The sequence below is a fragment of the Pogoniulus pusillus genome, chromosome 9 (assembly GCF_015220805.1).
Source record: "Pogoniulus pusillus isolate bPogPus1 chromosome 9, bPogPus1.pri, whole genome shotgun sequence".
Taxonomy (NCBI): domain Eukaryota; kingdom Metazoa; phylum Chordata; class Aves; order Piciformes; family Lybiidae; genus Pogoniulus; species Pogoniulus pusillus.
The window spans coordinates 22955896-22974193 of NC_087272.1; the positions used below are offsets into that span (position 1 = coordinate 22955896).

At 39.3% G+C, this 18298-nt stretch overlaps 1 long non-coding RNA gene across 6 annotated transcripts in view; it reads left to right on the forward strand.

The window, feature by feature from the left end:
- The window catches only part of LOC135178459 (uncharacterized), a 60195-nt gene that overhangs the window by 33713 nt on the left and 8184 nt on the right, over positions 1–18298 (forward strand). For 5 of the 6 annotated variants that reach the window (XR_010303544.1, XR_010303543.1, XR_010303547.1 and 2 more), the window contains exon 2: positions 15345–15488. This is a non-coding gene — a long non-coding RNA (uncharacterized LOC135178459). Of the gene's footprint in view, positions 1–9617; positions 9736–15344; positions 15489–18298 lie in introns of those variants that run through there. The other variant, XR_010303545.1, reaches the window with a different exon arrangement.

The following is an 18298-nucleotide window of genomic DNA, read 5'->3' on the forward strand; positions in this document are numbered from 1 at the left end:
GTCAAGAGAACAAGAAACAAAGATACTTGCAGATGGGGAAAAACACACAAGAGTGTGAGGGAAATGAAGAATATCTGGTTTAAACTCTTAGAAAAAGCCAGAATGAATTCCAAGTTTGAAATGGAATCTGAAACCACATGATAGAGTTTTATACTGAATGTTCATCAGAACTCATTTTTTGAATGAAGCTTTGTGTTTACAGTTTAGCACAATATACAAGCAGATATTTACAATATGTACAGTTATATACAGAAATATATAAGTTAAAGGTAATACAGAAACACAGCAGCCCTCCAGACACCTGAGTCCCCAGGTGGGCTCTCAACCACCCTTCCAACTTTCCTCTGACCCCTCTCCCTTACCTCAGATCTTGCCTTATGCCCAGGGAAGATTGGAGGGTCGGATGGGGGGTTAGGAAGCAGGTGGATTAATCACAGAGATGGCAGGTTAGGTTAGAGAGAGATGCAGCCCAGAGAGTGACTGTTTTATCTATATTTACATTCTTATACTTCTCAGCAAGCCTATGAGTGAAGTAGACATCACCATTGTTTCCCTTTCACAGCCTGTAATCTAGTTCTCACCAAAGCATTCTAGCTAGCTTCAAACTAGCACACATACGTTGAAAGTTTTTGATGGATATGAGTTAGTCAAATACAGTAGAGCTCTTCTATACCAGTGGGAACTTTGAGCATAAGACATTGAGTCACTTCACTGTACTCATCAAATAAAACTAATCAACTATTTATGTTACTAAGCTTCTGAATACAAACCATAGGGGGCATTCTACATCTTTGTCAAGTCTTCCATGTTGTTGGAAGATAACGTGTTGGATAAATGTGTATATGATCAATCATATTTATGGGATTCTTTTCTTTCTATCACAGTGAAAGAGCTATGGTTTTTCAATCTTGAGATTTTAAGAGTTCAAGATGGTAATCAAGATTCTTTATTCACCTACATACATTTTAATTTAAAGTCTACAGGTCAAAACATGAGTTTCAGACATTGAGTGCATCCAGTTCATAGATCCATATTATTGCTGTCTCTTACTCAGCAAGTGAACGTGTCTATGCTAAGTGGCTGTGCTACTTACCATAGTTGCTTATGTTCTACTATTATATTTAGACATGTTGTCATTGAAAAGTCTTGACCAATTAGGACAAAAAGCTCCCCCACAGCAATAAAAATGGAACACTTCAATGAAAGCTTATTTTCTTGACAAGACACCATTACTACTGAATATATAAACACGAGTGAAACTGGACTAAAAATATAATGTTCCTTACAATTTGGGCTGTGTCTGCTCAAAATAGTGTAAAAGTACAACATACATGGTAGTTTATTAATATAGCTGTTAATTAAGAAATGTGATGATGGAAGCATTTAAATTATTTTTTTACATAGTAAAACATTTTCAATGCTTAACATTTATTAGGTTTAGTGTGTTCCAGAGAGAATGGTATCATGGAAAAGTAATCTTCAAAGCTGCCAAACAGTGCCTATGGACTTGTGAATCAATGTGCATTTGTATTTTTGTTCTGGAAGATAACTCTGGCTTAAACAGCCTGAAGATTTTACCTGATATCTTATACTTGTAGAGTGCTATGACAGATAGGACTGCTAAGGCAATTGTGATGGAAAGTGAGCTTTATTTCTCACATTATGTTCATAGCGGGGGAATTTTTTCTAGTCTATGATATGAAAAGGTATTTCAAAAGCTGATGTAGTCACTGTGATGTATTTCAGGTATGACACTTGGTGCCAATTATTCCACTGCTTCTGACACCTGACAGGGATCACTGCTGACTGTGGGATATGTATTTTGAGGAACTTAGGCTTGTAATAGACACCTAAGTTATAATGAGATCATCTTTCTATGTTCAGTGTTTATGATACTTGTGAAAGGTGCATATCAGTTCACCCTATATGATTCTTGGCTTCTTTGTATGCAAATAAGACTGATTTAGTCAAACTTCAGAGTTATCATCTTGCAGCTTTCCATAATATCTCACTAGCTACAGGCAGTCCTTACTTCATCAGCTTTTGGCAGTAAATATTTGTTACCACTCTGATTTAACTGCTGCACACAGCTGATTTTTTGAAAGTAAAGATCCAGAGAATGTTATCCATAGAACTTAACATATGTAAAGTGTGAATGCTTGAGTTTATCGCAAATAAAATTTGTGAAACCAATTTCTACAAATATTCCATCTAGTTAGATTATTGGCAAAAATTATCAGCAAATTTAGTTTTAGACCTACTATTATTGTTCAGTCTAGGCAAGTATCCCATGAGAAGTATTTTGATCGGAATTACTTGCCCAGCCAAAAAGAAATACACAGTGAACAGTTGAATATGTCTATTCGTTGCTGATGAGATTATGAATTATCCATATCAGTTGAAAAAAAAACAAACAAACAACCAACCAAACAATCAAACCCAAACCAACAACATTAGAAGTACTCACTGCATACATGTGAAGGTTTGTGTGTTCCCCGCCCCCCCCACACTCTTAGAAATCACCCAGAGCCAGCTGAGCCTAGCCTGGAAATATGGATGAAGCTATTTATTTACAGCTAGCACAATATACAAGCAGATATTTACAGTATATACAGGTATATACAGAAATATACAAGGTAAAAGGTAATACAGAAACACAACTCCCCTCCCAGAAACCTGAGTCCCCAGGAGGGGCTCCCAACCACTCCTCACCTTCCCCCTGCCCCTCTCAACCTTACCCCAGTCCCAAGGAAGAATTGAGGCTCGGCCAGAGGTTAAGAAGCAAAATGGGTTAGGCCAAATGGAAGGTGAGGTTAGGGAGTAAGATGTTGCTCAGCCAGCAGCCCAAGCAAGAGTGAGAGAAAATGGCAAGAGTGTTATCTAATGTTTCCATTTCTCCTTCCCATACTCCTTAGCAAGACTCTGAGGGAAGTAGACGTCACCATTGTTTTCCTTTCACAGCCCATAATCTACTTCTTCTCACCAAAACATTCTAGCTGGCTTCAAACTAGCACAATACAAACTGCCTGTTAACTTCAAAACAAATTAATGTAAAGAACATTGTCTAAGAGACAAACAATAAATAAAATTGTACCCTGGTTACAGACAAGTCATTGGAAATGAAGCTTGAAAAATCCATATTATATAATTTCTTTATTATTCAAAATTGAACATAGAAGGATGATCTTGGATTAGGGCAACGGACCAGAAAATAGACAATTCTAAGTTTAATGACTGGCTCTGCCTTGCCCTGCATGTATGATGTAGACAAAATGAATTCTCTCTTTCTCAGCTATATAAAATCACAATTTATAGTAAGCCCTAAGTCAGGGGTTCTCAAACTTTTTAAACAGGGGACCAGTTCACTGTCCCTCAGACACTGTCTGGGGCCAGACTATGGTTTGGTTCCAGCCCAGTGGTGTTGGGGCCCAGACAATAGTTTGGTTCCAGGCCAGTCCCGGCGGGTGCTTGGGGGCTGCGGAGGCCAGAGAGCGGATTAAGTGGCAGGAAGTGGCTGCTTGGTTTCCCTCCCAACCCCCAGCGTGTCAGGGGCAGGGGTTCTGAGGACCCCTGCTCTAAGTCACTCATGAACATGAGATGCAGCCAACTGATTTTAAATATAAATTTTGGTAAAGTAATAAGTTGAATTTTGTTTGTTAGTGAAGGTACATATGCATAAACTATCCTTTCCCTTTTTAGTATCTTGGCCATGGCAGACCAAAAGCCTACTCTCTTTTGGTAACCAAAGTGATTTTTTTTTTTTAAGAAAAGAAAATATATTCTTAAAAATATATTATCTTTGTCATTAATAAGTTATTAGGGGGAGTACATCTTATATAGGAAGTCAAATAAAATTGTTACTCTAATTAATAATCTTAAAAGTTAATTAAAACAAAGCAAATATTTTATATTTTTTTTAGTCTGCTTACAATGGTGCTAACATTCACTGTCCAAATTACCTAATGAACATGAAGCAAAACTTATCAACAATACAGCTATAAATTGTTGAGAAGCTAATTAAGATGTACCCCTCTGTCTGGTGTCATGTTCTCCCTTCTGACTCTCCAGATGAGAAGGTGGTGGTGGTGTTGTCAGTGTGTGTCTCCGCAAGAAGGCAGTACAGAGTTGGTAGTGAGTTGTCTGCATCTCCAATTCTTTGAATGCCTTGTAATCTTGGTGGAAAGAGGATGTGATTGTGTTTCATGCTCTTTATCAGGAGTGACCAGCCTTACTTGTATCTGAATTGTCAAGTCTGGCACGTATAATTGGAATGAAAGAAACATAAAATGCTCTTGTTATGTGCTCAGAGTAAGCCAGAATTGGTTTGATGCATTTTTCCAATTTGTAGATTCTTAGCATTTTATAAAATTAATTCTGATTTAATAGTTTCATGAGTAGAAATTTATGCCAGGACCAGAATCAAAATCTCAGCTGTTCAGTCTTTTTGAGTGTAAATTTTATCTTGATTTGGAACTGGGACTTTTATGTCTGTAATGAGATTTTCCGGTGTCCCGACCTGTGTCCCCTCAGAGGTTAGAAGAGGTAGGATCCAAACTTACAGCTACCTCTACCTATAAGATGATGTAGGTACAGATTTTTCTAATGTATCCGTTCCAATTCTCTGAGCTCATGTTTCTTTGCTGCACCCAGAAATCTATCCAAAAGCATGTGTATCTGTTAGCTCTGAGACATTGTTTTTCTGTTTCTGTACTCACTGTGTAAAAGGCTGAACAAGTAATCAGTGTGGAAAGCAGGCTAGAATGTTTGCGCTACTTCACTGAAGAGCAGTCTGTGAGGTATTTGAAACAGACACTCCAAAGCTAGACAGTATTGTTTCTTCACTTCAGTAGGTGGTTTCATATTTAAAAGAAAAATCTTAAAAGCTTCAACTTTTGTGCAGTGAGTCAGACTCAGAATTAAGAGGATATTGAAACTGAAAGCTGCCTTGCATGCACAAAACTCGTGATGATGATTAACCTTTGGATATGTGTTACTTTTTCAGGACTGCAAACCAGAACGTTTTTCAAATAAAATATGTTCTTTGGAAAAAACTTATTTGCTATGCATCCACATAGAGAGAAGTGGCATTTGGATTCCTAAAAAGGTGGGCATGTTATAAATAATGTTTTTAAGGTAAACATGGCACAAACCTAAATACTCTAAAGCAGTGTGGGAGCATGAAATTAATAAAACCCATCCAGAGAACATAAATATTTAAAATTTACAATGCACTTCGATGTTATTGGAAATGATGGCTGCAAAGGGTAGCAACCTGCCCACAACAATAACAGCACTATGTCAGGCGTCTACTGACCAGGTGCTTTAACCCAAAAAGCTGATTCAGCTGTGTGGGAAACAGTAGGGTATATTCTAATGATAGGAAATGACACTAGTAAATGAGCTTTCACAGAAGACTCAGATGGCAGGATAGAGTTTGCTAGTTAGTCACTAGAAAGCATCTTGATAAAACTTGATATACTTCGGGCAGTTTATATGTGCTATGAAAAATTTCTTCTTGTGCATTACACACTACTGTACAGTAGTGTGAGTTCTTAGCAAATTCAATTCCATGAAACTATTGCTTTTATAATTACTGTGGCTGTCACTGGTTCTCTTTGTCAATTGCTATTTATAGCAGCTTCAACTTTCTTCCTGCTTCTTATTCTCTATGCATTTACATTTGCTTTGTGTCTGAAGTACTGTCTGGAAGATGAATAAAAGTTTTGATGTGGATGCAGTACCTGAAAGTTCAGTATCTGCAATGACAAGCTTTCTTCTATTTTAATAGGTTCTTAAATATTAAAATAAATGTTGGAGGTATGTTGACATTTAGGTTTGCAGTGAGGCATACTTGCAGGTTTTATTCTTGTGCTTTGAAAGTTGAGTGGTACGCGCTCCCCCTCCCCACCCTTGGAAATCACCCAGACTAGACTCAGCTGCTCTGGAAATTTGAATGAAGCTTATATTTATAGCTTAGCACAATATACAAGCAGATATTTACAGTATATACAGTAATATATAGAAATATATAAGTTAAAGGTAATACAGAAACACAACTCCCCTCCCATAAACCTGAGTCCCCAGGAGGGGGGCTCCCAACTGCCCTTCAACATTCTCCCACCCCTCTGCCTTACCTCAGACGTTGCCTTGTGCCCCAAGGAAGAATGGAGGGTCAGCCACGGGGGTTAGGAAGCAAGTGGATTAATCAGAGGGACGGAAGGTGAAGTTAGAGAGAAAAATGCAGCCCAGAGCTCAGGCAGAGAGTGACTCCCTTATCTATGTTTGGATTCTTGTTCTTATACATCTCAGTAAGCCTATGAGTGAAGTAGACATCACCCTTGTTTCTCTTTCACAGCCTGTAATCAAGTTCTTCTCACCAAAACATTCTAGCTGGCTTCAAACTAGCACAAGTGGGAGGAGTGACTGAATTTCTGTCTTAAACTTGCAGGTTATGTGGCTAGGTGAAAGAAGCCCTTTTTTTCCCCTCAGCATTTATGGTAGTAGATCCACTATATACCTCCCATTTTGTGAGTTCCTAGTTCCTCACAATAGATACATTTAAAATTTTATTTAGGAAATGGTTATGGGGCTTTCTATTTTGCCAAGTGGTTTCCAGTAAAACGTTTAAATCAAGAAAAAAAGGGTCAAACAATAAAATCTTGAGATCATCCTCCACAGAAATGTCTAAAAGGAAATGAAATTGTCTCATGAAGAATAAGGTCAAAAAAGCAGAAAGTTGTCAGAAGCTTTGGAGTTTCCCAGGCTCTTTTCTCAGGAAGCTGGGAGTCTGTAGCATAGTCTCTGACCTGGTTCCTCTTGATTCCCGATTCAGCAGAAGCCTTGCAGAGGGGCAGGCAGGATGTGATGTGATGTGCAGTCTTGGCACAACATCTCGCTGGCTATGCAGGCTGATCGTGTGCAGGCATTTAGAGCCTGTGTCTGGTAAACTCGAGGCAGTGGAGTTCCCAGGCAGTTTCAGGATGCAGTGAGGCAGCAGCAGTCCATGCGTCAGTCTACAGAAGGACCCACACAGCAGCACACCGTGCTACCAGCCCGTCCCTTATTACCAATGCCAGCCCGAGACTCATGGGCCGTTGGACATAGATTAGCCGAGCAGAATGGCACTTTGCCAGGCTTGGGGTCAGGGCTTTTGTTTCCCTGTCCTGCGGTTGCTTCCCTCAGCACTGAAGGAGGAGAGAGCAGGGGAACACGTCTGGACAAGCCAGTCTTTAGGCTGAATGGTTCCAGGTTCTTTGTCCTCTTTGCTGCAGCTGCTTCTCCCCACAGAAGTAGTGGGGGGAGAGCAGAAGAACGTGCCTGGGCGAGTCGGGACATGGGCAGGCCTGTCTGGGGCCTGTCAGGCCTACCATGACACTGACACGTTGAAACACGACTGAAAACAAAACCAAAGCAGGCAACTCCCAACCATCACAATAACATAACTGTTTTTATTTAATTGCATTTTCTTAATGATGAGTTTCAGATTTCCACAATAACCTAAAAAAACAGCAATGTTTTTGAGGGATTTCTTCCTTCGTTTTCTAAGCGTCCTAGGCAACAAATTCAGTTGTGTTACAACTACAGCTCTGAATTCTCTGAAGTGATCCATCAGCTATTTCTCACACTCTGCAGTTGAGTTGTGCATAGTCAAAGATAGGCTGTGAGGAACTGTGCTAGTTTGAAGCCGGCTAGAATGTTTTGGTGAGAAGCACTAGATCACAGGCTGTGAAACGCTGGTGATGTCTACTCCCCTCAGAGTCTTGCTAAGGAGTATGGGAAGGAGAAATGGAAACATTAGATAACACTCTTGCCATTTTCTCTCACTCTTGCTTGGGCTGCTGGCTGAGCAACATCTTACTCCCTAACCTCACCTTCCATTTGGCCTAACCCATTTTGCTTCTTAACCTCTGGCCGAGCCTCAATTCTTGCTTGGGACTGGGGTAAGGTTGAGAGGGGCAGGGGGAAGGTGAGGGGTGGTTGAGAGCCCCTCCTGGGGACTCAGGTTTCTGGGAGGAAAGTTGTGTTTCTGTATTACCTTTTACCTTGTATATTTCTGTATATACCTGTATATACTGTAAATATCTGCTTGTATATTGTGCTAGCTGTAAATAAATAGCTTCATCCATATTTCCAGGCTAGGCTCAGCCAGCTCTGGGTGATTTCTAAAGTGTGGAGGGGCAGAGTACACCCAAACCATCACAACAACCAATTTGCTAAGTGTGGGGCACTATGGATTGACTTATTTAAAAATCACAACAAAATTACATATGAAAAGGTATTATTTAGGTGTATAACTGATAGGTGCACAACCAATAGGTCCTAAGGATGGATGAGGATACAGGAGAGAAACTATCTTGCATTTTTTCATGTATGTTGCTAGAAAAGGTAAAAGAGGTTTTGAGCATGCCAGTGCTACAGTTGCACCTACTGGGAACATGGGGTTTTGAAGTTTACCTAGAGGCACAGATTTCATTGTTTCTGAAAGCATGCCACAAAGCAATTTCTATTCTGAGGTAAGAAATAACAGCTCTGTTATTACTATGCATTTACTCAGCCTTGTACCTCCTCGCTTAGTTTTTCATCTGAATCAAGAAAACTATTTGTTGAAATACATCTGTGGAAATATTTTGTAAGAGCTGTCATAGAATCATCTCCTGATAATCAACCTTTTGCTTTCTCTTTATAGAAAGTAAGGACCCATGTAAATCTAGTTACGTTACAGAAGGCTGACAAAGTGGAAGCAATGCTGTTTAAAAATGAAATACATTTCATTAGACTCAAGTGCTTGGCAACCACTCTACAGATGACACATTGCATGATAAGCCACAGCTGTGGTGTGAAGCAAGAAAATAGCATATGCTAGTGGGTAGAACATAAGGTAATCACCACAGTTACAACTAGGCCTGGTGTCACTGACAGTTGTATTACACTTGGCTGTGTCTAATGGAAAGTGAAATAAAACAAAGAAAAATGTAATCATGTTTGACCAAATGACTGCATTTGCAGATGCACCCTTTTTTCCTTCCACAGAATTCTATTCCTATGTATTACAGACCTTACAGACCTATATAATTTTTTCCCATATTCTCATTATATGAAAAAAACCTCCACATTTGTTTCCCTCTGAAGTCCTCATTTCTGATGTAAACCAAAGTTATTTATTTTTCTGATCTATTTCTGTTCCAATTTGTTTATTTGATTTCAGTGACTCAGTAGGAACTCTCAGATGACAAATAATAACATAGTTGGCAGTCACTGCTGAATACAAAAATTATTTTAATCTCATTTCTCAGAGAACTCACCAAATCTGTGATCACAACTCCTGCTGTCTCTTGAAGGAAAAGGAAGATACAGAGAAGCTTCAACATTAGTAAATATACTGAAACAGATTCTCTTCCTTCTGTTTTGTTTTATTTATTCAATTGAATATAAATAGCCACCGAATATCTGCTAATCAATATTGCAAAGCAATGAAAACCTCTGAGAGAATCTTATAAACTTAGATTGATTGTAGTTGATGAGTGTAATTAATTTAAACATGCTAATGTCTATTTTGGTACAACAACAAATGATTTTTTTAAATGTTAGTTTTGTTTGGTTTTTTTTTTTTAGGATGCAGTGCATAAGACTCCAGTTGAGTCATTCTTGTTAAAAGTATGTTCCGGTTTGACCGATTCCTCATTAACTTTATTTAATGGCATGTTTTAGGAGCCCTAAGGTCTGCAGGATTTTGAAGTAAGTGTGCCCATTGTTTAATTAAATAGGTAGCATCCTCATGTGAAAATCATATACTGAAAGTTGTATTTTCCTTAAGCACGGATCTTAGTCTGGAGTAATTCCATAAGTTATAATAATTTAACTACTAGTATATTTAAAGAAACTGTTGTCAGAAACTGGTTTGATTCAGTGGAACACATTTTTGTTGTCTTTTAAATTACAGGGTCTGTAAAAAATATAAGCCAAACAAACTCTAAGGGCTTCAGAAGGATCTACAGACGTGTGTTGCTGATTTCTCTGTGTGGTCCTTATGCACTATAATAATTACATGTGGCACTTCTCTTTTAGAAATAAGCTTGGTATCAGATAAAAGTCTGCATGAAGCTTATGAGAAAGATGGGGACAGTCTTTTTAGCAGGGTTTGTTGTGCAAGACAAGGGGTAATGGTTTTAAACTAAGGGAGGTAAGATTTAGACTGGATATAAGACTTTTTTTTACAATTGAGGGTGGTCAAGCACTGAAACACATTGCCCAGGGAGAGGGCAGATGCCTGCTCCCTTAGAAACATTCGCAGTCAGGTGGGATGGGGCTCTGAGCAACCTGATCTAGTTGATGATGTCCCTGCTCACTGCATGGAGGGGTTGAACAAGATGACCTTTAAATGTTCCTTCTAACACAAACCACTCTATGATTCTAAATGCCTGTTCACATTAATGGAAAGCAGTGCCCAGCTTTGCATGTTCACCTTTGGACTGACGTAAAATTTAAACGTGAAACTGACTAGTTTTGTATTTCTTACTGCCTATGATTTTCCCATATGTTAATAGTAGAAGCATCTTTATCATGCATATTGTAAAACTTCAGAACTATTGCAGTAATTCAGAAAAGAGCTAATACATTCTGGTATTTTGACTTTCATTTTATACTATGGCTTTTATACTGTGAGGGACACATGTGGTAAAAGAAATGCAATTAAGATATTTGGTTTACAAATCTCTTTTGTTTTATTTATGTCTAAATAACTTTTGTCAGATGCTTTTTTTACTAAGGATCATTATCTGTTCAAGTTTTCCCACGAAATTATTTTTCCCATTGACTTGATGCCTTGGCTGGCTGGAGACAGCAAAATGAACTTTTCAAAAAGGGAAATGAGAGCGTGCATGAACTTAGTTTCTGAACCGACTCCACTAGAGTCAAGAGACAAACTATTCCTTAATTTACTAAATCAGGTATTAAGGGCTAAATTTATAAAACTGTTAAGCCTAGACCCCATTATGCTAGCTGTCTGGATGCCCACAGCAGGGTAGGCTCCTTTGTCCTGGTGATCAGACAGGTTTCTTGTCAAACTTCTAAGGAAAAATCAAGTACCTATAAAAGAAGCAGTTTTCTTAAAAGTACACTGAAAAAAAAATGCAATCAGGAAATTAAAGACCAGAAGTTGAATGAAGTGGAAAAATCATATCCCATTTACCCAAAAGTTTTGTTGATTAAAAAGATGCAGAATCATCTGCTTCAGGTTGGAAGATGATTTCTGCCTTCACTTCAGTTTTTCACCTCTAAATTCACTTTAGCTGACTGGATAGGGCTGGGGGATAGGTTGGACTGGATAATCTTGGAGGTCTCTTCCAACCTGGTTGATTCTATGATTCAAGGTGGATAACATATCCCTTTCTTATAGAATATACTGGGACAGACCTTACTTGGATTGTAACAAGAACAGGTGAAAAAAATGAATCTTTGCTCTCGGAGACATGATTAAGGTGTATGACATCTAAACAATGTTGTTCCCTAATTCCAGGATGTAAAATACTGTAGGATGGTCCTGTTGCCTTTCCTTATGCAGTTGTATAATTCATTGGGTGAAAAGGAGTAATTCTGAAGTGTTAAGATATTTGTTGACAAAGATTGTACTTGAACAGCTTTTCAGAGCTCTGTCCCATAATATTTACATCTTTTCTCTCTTAACATAGTAATCTGATAGAATTCATGCAAAATTAAACACTCATTTTTGTTTTATCTATCTGAATTATGTCTCAGGATTACAAAACAAAAAGATTCCTAGAAGATTCATGAAAAGAGTGAAAATTCAACAGTCATTTTCACCTGTTTGTTCTGTTGCATTTATCCCATTCATAGTAGTGATACATCTAGTTTTTAGTTTCTTGTCCAGGCTTGGAAATTATGTATTTTGTAATTAAAAAAAAACCCTCCAAAACATTAGCAAAACCACCCCCACAATAGTAATAATTTGTTATTAATTTCTTTAAATTTGTATAATAGGCATTTGAAAAATATATCTCTCATTGAAGCTAGTAACATTAACATATGCTGAGTAAAGAGAAGAATGTGGGACTGGCAAGCACTGAACTAAGTACTACAAGTATAGCTGAAAGTCAGGGGATAATTTTGGGCACTATATTAGGTCATTATATTGTGTGGTTTTCATTTAAGTTAAAAACAAACAAACAAAAAAACCCCACATTTTTACTCTGCTGGCATCCTGATACTTTTCTTCTTTGGTGTTTTATTAGCTTAAGGACAGAAATACAAAATCCCACTCAGCTAATTAAGACCATGAATGAAAATGTCATTTCAACATGAAATTTTGATAGAATGTGAATCCTTGAAGAATCAGGTGTGAGATCTTAATTCTGAATTTAAGTGTCTTTTGGAGTTCAGCTACGGAATCAAGTCATAATGCTGAATAATCTCCAACGTCCCTTGGTTTAATTTTTATATAATATTTTAATGAATCTACCTCTATAGATATTCTGGACTACTATTGTTTTCATACATTCTCTGGATATATGATGAGGAGGTTTTGCCAAGTTTGACCTAAAACTGAACATATTTTTTTATAGCTCAGCTTTATTTTTAAGACAGATTTCATAGAATGGAATATTTCAGTTGTCTGAGCACTTCAGGGCTGATCAGAAGTTAAAGCATGTTAGTAATGGCATCGTCCAAATGTCCCTTACACACTGACAGACTTGAGGTACTGGCCACCTCTCTAAGAAGCCTATTTGATTGTTTGACCACACTCTTGGTCAAAAACTGTTTCCTAATGTCCAGTCTAAACCTTTTCTGGCACAATTTAGAATCATTCCTAGATGTTCTATAACTAGGTACCAGGGAGAACAGATCAGCAACTCCCTCTTCACTTTCCCTCCTTCAGGAAGCTGTAGAGAGCTTTGAGGTCAATTCTTAGCCTCCGTTTCTCCAAATGAGAGCAACCCGAAGTCCTCAGCTGCTCCTCACAGGACTTGCAGCCTTTTCACCAGCTTTGCTTCTGTAAAAGCAGTGACAAAGAAGTAGCAGCCCATGTCTGCCCCTCCTCTGCCCCTCTCCTCTTAGTCATTGTTCACCTGGCTACTTGTCTGGCACAGCCACCATGAGTGGTCTGCCTGATCTCTGTGGAAAAACGTGGCACCATTAGGATTGCCTCTAGGTTGCCTGCAGTCACATAGCCGTGATGCCTGGAGTTAGTCTTGCACTGCTGTGACTTGGTTGCTACTTTCCACCATTCAGACAAGAAGAAACAATTAAGTAATAGAAATAATTAGGTAGCCATAGCAATAATTTTAAAAAATAGAGCCTCAGCAAAGGTTAGAAAAGATTTTAAAACATCAAGTCCTACCTCATGACAAATTTAAAAGGTTTGTGTGATACTTGCTACTGAAATTTGTCACTTTGAAAACAATTCTGGAAGAAAAATGACTGACATGTTGACTGAAGGTAGTATTTCACCCTGCACCTGTGGGTGAAGAATTGACATGCAACTTAACAAATGTGTTGAGTGTATGTGAGGACACCTGGGAAAGCTGCATGTCTCCAAGGCGTGTGCACATGTTCTGGCATGAAATGCTAATTATGGTGAACTACAATTTTATTTGCAGCAGCATTTCCCTCCACCATAGCAAGCAACCAAAAATTACTTTTCCAGGTTATAGTTTCTACATTTCCTCTGTCCTGAGGTGAGCATTGGCTAATACTGGCGTTGCTTATAAGCCTTGACCAGAAGTAATACAGAGTTTCTTCATTTGCCTATTGAAAGTCTGCTCCAGTAGTCGTTCTTATCACATTCTTACTCTACCACACAAAACTTGCTGAAGGTAATGTTAATGCTAAATACAGATACAATTGACTACAGTAGGTTTTTTTGATAATGTTTACATTTTACACTGATTCTAGTAGAAAGGGAGTGTCCTGCCTCTGTCTGTGCAGCAGGAGCCTTCTTGTACTTACTCTGTATTATGCTGTAGAAGTCTCAATTTTTGAGCAATGCTATGGTGATACAAATGAGAAAGACCTTACAGTAAATATTATTTTTTGAAGTGTTTAATTTACAGATATTTTCAAGATCCTACCTCCATCATCTCTGTTAGATAATTTATTATGGGGAAAATTGCCTGTGTATGCTTGCATTAAAAAAAATCATACTGTTCTCAATCATCACTGAGTATCCCTTATGATCAGAGTAATTGACATGTTGATTGGAGAGTGATTCTAATTAATGAACTCTTGGTGGGAAAACTGTAGCAAGTAAGGCAAGCAATGGGCAAAAGATCTGTTACGGATAAATGAGAGAAGAATAAAAATGCAGTCAAAAAATAGCCAAAACACAAATTATTGCAAATGGAATATCGGAGCAAAAATATCGTAACGTTTTCTGGTAATTCAGCAACTGTTAGTTGGGTTACTGCTGCCCTGGGGTGAGCTGACATTTTCATATGCACTAATTAGCAAAGAGGTCAAATAAAGTTTCAAATAAAATAGTTCGTTTGCGATCGTTTGCCTTTACAGAGGAGCAAATCTCAAACTCTGGAATAACTGGCAGAGTAAACAGTAGGTGTACCTGTTCTGCCTGCCAGGACTGGTTATTATCTACATCTAATTAACTGCAAACAAAATTGAGGAAAGTACAATATAGATTTTTTTTAATATTACTTTTATTTTCTGATGAAGGCTGAAGAATAGCTGCATGCTGAAGTCTGAGGCATTGTTGCCATGCATACATGTGCATACTTGCTTTTGGGTAGAATCAAATGTGAATCATGTAACAGCAATGCAAAGGCTGTCCTGGTGAACTAATAAACAGACTAGCATCTCTTCCACTCATTAGATGTCTCTGCCACAGTGTGCTGGGGTTGGTAACAGCAGCGAGCTTTTCTGCTAACTGGTGCATGTAGAAATACCCAATTACACAAGGAGCACTAGTGACTTGACTAGAGACAACTGAAGCACCAGAAGAAATTACAGTGTTTCCAAGCCAGCCACAACCTCAAATCTTGCTTTAATCACATAATTTCTCAGTTAAAATTTCCAGCTGCTGCAGTCATAACTTTATCTTTGTGAAAATATAAAAAAAATGGCTAAATATTTAGCAAAACCATCATCTGTGCTTAGAAACAGTATCTACAACACAAGTGCTTACAGGATTATATGATACTCCTAAACTAGCAAAGCTGTTCTGTTTTACTTTCATGAAAAGCCAAGTGGCTGTCTGAATTCCAGTGCTGTATCTCAGTTTGCTGGTTTATTTAGCTCACCTCTCTTATCAACGAGTTGCTGTGCAACCCTCATACTGTGGGCACACTGCAAATTTTTGTTCCTTACTCTTCTTCCAGATCTACTTCACCCTGAACAGGAGTGTGACAAGAAGGGTTTTAGAAGTCTCTGTGGATATCTTTACCAAAGAAGCATGGTTGCAGATCGCTGTAGTACGGCAAGCACACATGCAAGCAGTCCAACTCTGAAATGATCAGATGCAAGTGAGTAATAACACTTATTATCCAGTCTATCATTCAAACATACCTAATTAAATATGGTTCCATACATTCCAAATATGACAGTAAATCTGAATTAAAAAGTGTTTCATATATTTTGCAATCAAAATCTTGGAGAGATGAGCCAGATGCCCTTCAGGTAGTAGCTGCCAAGAGGAAAACATCAAGTGGTAGTGATGACATGAGGTCTAGAGATAGGTTGATAGCTACAGAGGTGCCTGAGCATAGACAGGTGGGATCTGCCCCTAGGATTGGAGTACAGACTGAGAAAAGAATTCCCAAAGATCAGGGTAAGGGAAAATCAGTCAGCAAGTCATCTCCAACAAAGACACAACTGAAATGCCTCTACACTAATGCAAGGAGCATGGGGAACAAACAGGAAGAATTGCAAATATGTGTAAGTCTACAGGGTTATGATGTCACTGGCATCACTGAGACATGGTGGGATGGATCTCATGATTGGAGCTTGGGGATAGATAGATGGTTATAGACTCTTCAGGAGGGACAGGCAGGGGAGAAGGGGAGGGGCTATTGCCCTCTACATCAATGATAAACTAGAGTCCATCCACCTGGGGATGTGCAATGCAAAAACAGAGAGCTTATGGGTAAAGGTTAAAAAGCAGGCAGGGGAAGGTGACATCATAGCAGGAGTCTGCTACGGACCTCCTGATCAGGAAGGTGAAGCAGATGAAGACCTTTACAAACAAATAGGAGAAGCTTCACAATCACAGACTCTGGTCCTCATGGGTGACTTCAACCACCCTGATGTTGGAAGGACAACACATCAGAGCACCAGCAATCTAGGAGCTTCCTGGAATGCACTGATGATAACTTCCTTCTCCAAGTGGTAGAGGAACCCACAAGAAAAGATGCTATGCTGGACCTAGTCCTCACCAACAAGGAGGGGTTCATGAGTGAAGCTGAAGGGTTGACTTGGCTGCAGTGACCATGAACTGTTAGAGTTTAAGATACTCAGGACATCAAGGAGGGTGCTTGGCAAGGTCACTGCTCTGGACTTCAGAAGAGCAGATTTTAACCTCTTCAGGGACCTCCTTAGCAGGGCACCATGAGAAGAAAACTCCGGAAAGAAGTGGGACCCAGCAAAGCTGGTCAGTGTTCAAGGATCACCTCCTCCAGGCCCAGGAGCAATGCATCCCAAAAAAGAGCAAGGCAGGTAAGAAGGCCAGGAGGCCTGCATGGATGAATACAGAGCTCCTGGACACACTTAGATGCAAGAAGAAAACCTACAGGGAGTGGAAGCAAGAACAAGTAACCTGGGACAAATACAAAGCAATTGTTTGTGCAACCAGAGCTCAGGTTAGGAAAGCTAAAGCACAGCTAGAATTAAATCTGGCTAGGGACATAAAGGGGAACAAGATGAACTTCTTCAGGTATATTGAGAAAAGGAGGACTAGGAAGAATGTAGGACCCTTTCAGAAGGGAAATGGAGAACTGGTGACAAAGGATATGGATAAGGCCAAGGTGCTCAGTGACTTTTTTGCCTCAGTCTTCAACGGCAAGGATTCCAATCACAGTGCCCAAGTCCCAAAGGGCAAAAGTAAGGACTGGGAGAAGGAAGATCTGCCCACTATAATTGAAGATCATGTTTGTGAGCACCTAAGGAATCTGAACATGCACAAGTCCATGGGGCCTGACAAGATCCACCCATGGGTCCTGGGGAAACTGGCAGATGAAGTTGCTAAGCTGTCCATCATATTTGAAAGGTCATGGCAGACTGGTGAAGTTCCTGATGACTGGAAAAGGGCAAACATAACACCCACCTGCAAGAAGGGAAAAAAGGATGACCCCTGGAACTACAGACCAGTCATTTTCACCTCTGTGCCTGCCAAGATCATGGAGCAGATCCTCCTGAAGGCTCTGCTAAGGCAAATGGAAAACAAAGCAGAGCTGATTGATGGTAATCAGCAAGGGCTTCACCAAGGGCAAATCATGCCTAATTTGGTGGCTTTTTACGATGAAGTCACAGCAACAGTGGACAAGGGAAGAGCAACTGGCATCATTTACCTGGACCTGAGTAAGGCATTTGACTCTGTCTCACATGACATCCTGGGCACCAAACTGGAAAACAGGGACTTGATGGGTTGTGCACTCACTGGATAAGGAATTGGCTGGATGGTCGCACAGAGTGGTAATCAATGGCACAACATATCTAAACCCTGAAGCTGCTGTTAAGATTAACAAAGCTACTATTAAGTAAGCTACAAATTTCAGCTGAATTAGTTTTGAAAAATAATAACTGCATCTCCTCAAACTACTGTAAAGAGGTAGATTTCAAATGTTCTCTTAAAAATTTAGCTTCAGTTTATAGTGAATATATACCTATATTCACCTGTACCTGTATTGGCATTAGTTACATTTATTTGCAAATTCTCTTATGATACATAAAAGTTGGGATTTGCAAATTAGCCTGAAAAAGAAGAGGCCCAGGGGTGACCTCAGTGCTATATGAACAGCAACTATCTGAAGGAAAGGTGTAGCCAAGTCAGGGTCAGTCTCTTCTCTGAGGCAACCAGCAACAGAGCAAAGAGACAGTCTCAAGTTGTGCTGGGGGAGGTATAGGCTTGATATTAGGAGGAAGTTCTTCACAGAGAGAGTGATTTACCATTGGAATGGGCTGCCTATGGAGGCAGTGGAGTCATTGTCTCTGGAGGTGTTCAAGAAAAGACTGGATGAGGCACTTAGTGCCATGGTCTAGTTGACTGGATAGGGATGGGTGCTAGGATGGACTGGATGATCTTGGAGGTCTCTTCTAACATGGCTGATTCTGTGATTCT